Here is a 2,977-nt window from a genome sequence, read left to right as displayed (position 1 = left end):
CAACTGATAGGGGCATTACAAAATTCTGCTGACTGATCTTTAAAAAACTCCAATTAAAGACATTATGGAATCATTTGTGAACAGCAATTCAAAGACTCACCATTCTATCAGTCATTAAAAAAACAAAGTTTACCTTCTTTATAGCAGTTTGGTACCAGTATCAAAATTTGATCACAGTGTACCCAAGTTAAATATTTTAGTACTATCATTCCTACAAACCCAACACCCTATCAAGGCACTGTTCCAAGGACTGCAATTTCTAAAATGTAAAAGTACAGGCAACCTTCATAAGGTCCCTATAAGTCAGGCTTATACTAATTGGCATCTCTCTGTATAGAATGCTGCTTCTACAAATCCCCAAACCTGTTCTCACAGGATGTTTCTTTTGGAATAAGGCAGGATTAGTACAGCCGGGGAATTATGGTTTAGAAATCAGTCTCCAGAAGCTGGCCTCATTTTCAGCAGACTAGAATTAGCCACAGAGAGAGATGCTTGTTTATAACTTACATTCCTGAAATCTTAGAGACAGATGCAGCAATGCAGAGATTCCAGAGAGAATGGCTCCTGCCTGGGACAAGAATAATGTCACATTTTCTGCAAACAAGGCTTCAGGGCATATTTGCTTTCTTGTTTCTCAGAAGAAGTGAGCAGGCTTAATTTCACAATGTCATGTGATCACTTAAAAAGAGAAATCAACCTCACAGGTCCTTTCATTTGTGTTCACCACACTGCACCAGTCTCCCATTGAGCCAAAAGCACATTTCGTAAGAATTATCACTTCAAGCTGGGCTCAGTGGCTCAGCCTGTAATCCCACACCTTTGGGAGGCTGAGGTGAGTGGATTGCCTGAGCCCGTGGGTTCGAGACCCGCCTGGGCAGCGAGACCTCATCTCTACAATAAATCAAAAAATCAGCCGGGCGTGGTAGCGCATGCCTGTAATTCCGGCTACGTGGAAGGCTGAGGCGGAAGGATCACCGGAGCCCAGCAGGTCGAGGCTGCGGTGGCCGGGAGTGGCCACTGCACTCCAGTCTGGGCGACAGAGTGAGACTCCAACTCAAAAATTAAAAAAAAAGAATTATCACTTCAGTTTCCAAACTTTTGCTAAAAATCATTAAAAAGGCTAATTCTTGAGCAGTTACTATAATGCAGAAAAGTTATATACATTAGTGTATCTGATCCTCACCACAACCCTGTTGGAGAGGTATCATTATCCCCATTTTGTATACGGGGTATAATATTAATTTGCCATTGTTATCCTTTATAATAAAAGAATAGAGACTTTCAGAAAGAAGTGTCCAAAGTGTAGAGTTGGGTTTGAACCCACATGTGCCAGCTTCTAGAGTCCACGTTCTAGAGTACTGCCTCAGTGGTTAATGTTTGTTCCTTTGATGCCATGTTTTTGGTTTTTGTTTATTTTTTACCTCTTTATTGAGATATAAGTGACATACAATAAAACACATACACTTAAAAAATAATTTTTATAAGTTTTGACATATGTGTCCCACATGAAACTAACAACACAGTTGGGATCATGAATATATTCATCCCATATCACCAAAGTTTTCTTTGACTCCTTTAAAATCCCTCCCTTTATTCTGTCTAACTCCCATTCCCTACCCACCTCCACTTCCTCAAATCACTGATCTACTTTCTGTTACTATAGATTACTTTCATTTTCTAGAAACTTATATAAATGGAATCAGACTGCAACAGATTGGGTGTCTGTGTCCACTCCCCACCCTAAATTCATATGTTGAAATCCTAACCCCCAAGGTGATGGTATTAGGTGGGGCATTTGGGAGGTAATGAGGTCATGAAGGCAGAGACCCCTGTTAATTTGTTAATGCCTTTATAAAAGAGAACGCAGAGAGCTAACTCATTCCTTCCAATCTGTGAGGTTACAGAGATAAGTCAGCAGTCTGCAACCTGGAATGAGCCCTTACCAGAACCCTACGATGCTGGCACCCTGATTTTGGAACTTCAAGCCTTCAGAACTGTGAGAAATAAATTTCTGTTGTTTATAAGATACCTAGCTTATGATATTTTGTTATGGCAGTTCAAATGAACTAAGAGACATATGGTATCACACTGACTATTTTTGTCTGGATTCTATCACTAAGCCTAATTATTTTGAAATGTATACATGCTGTTGCTTGTATCAATAGTTCATTACTTGTATTGTTGACTCTCATTCCGTTATATAATATAACACAATTTGTTTATCCACTTATCTGCTGATGGTCATTAAGTTGTTTCCAGCTTTTGGCTGTTACATATAAAGTTGCTATAAATATTTGTGTGCCAACATATATTTTCATTTCTCTTGGGTAAATTCCTGAATAACAACAGTATGACTAGTTTTGGAATAAACTGCTAAACTATTTTTTCAGAGTGGTTGTACCATTTTACATTCCTGCCAATAGTATATTAGTGCTCCAATTGCTCAACATCCTTCCTTGCTAATACTTAATAAGATTAGTTTAAAAAAAAAATAAACAAAACTTTGAACATTTTTTTTTCTTTTTTTTTTTTTGAACAATTTTTTTTTAATCAATATATTTTGTTATGGTTTTATGGGGTACAGTTAAGGGTTAGGTGTACAATTACATTTTATTCAGGCACCCTGTTGATAAGAAGTGCTTCCCCATCCCCAGACAGATATTTGCTACTGTTAATCCCATCCCCCCCCCATAGTTTCCCAGCACCATCAGTCATTTTCTTATAGTATTACATTGGATGTTCAAGGTCCATTATATGAGTGAGAACATGTGATACTCAGATCTTTGTTTCTGTGAGAGGTTACTCAGTATTATAGACTCTAGTTCCATCCAGGTTGCTGCGAAATTCATGATTTTGTTCTTTTTTATGACTGCGTAGTATTCCATCGTGTATATGTACCACATTTTTAAAAATCCAGTCCTCTTTTGATGGGCAGCATGGTTGCTTCCAGGTTCTTGCTATTTGTGAACAATGCTGC

The sequence above is a fragment of the Carlito syrichta genome, unplaced genomic scaffold (assembly GCF_000164805.1).
Source record: "Carlito syrichta isolate Samal-C Ts95f unplaced genomic scaffold, Tarsius_syrichta-2.0.1 Scaffold305663, whole genome shotgun sequence".
In the NCBI taxonomy this organism is placed as follows: domain Eukaryota; kingdom Metazoa; phylum Chordata; class Mammalia; order Primates; family Tarsiidae; genus Carlito; species Carlito syrichta.
Note: the sequence above shows the minus strand (reverse complement) of the source record.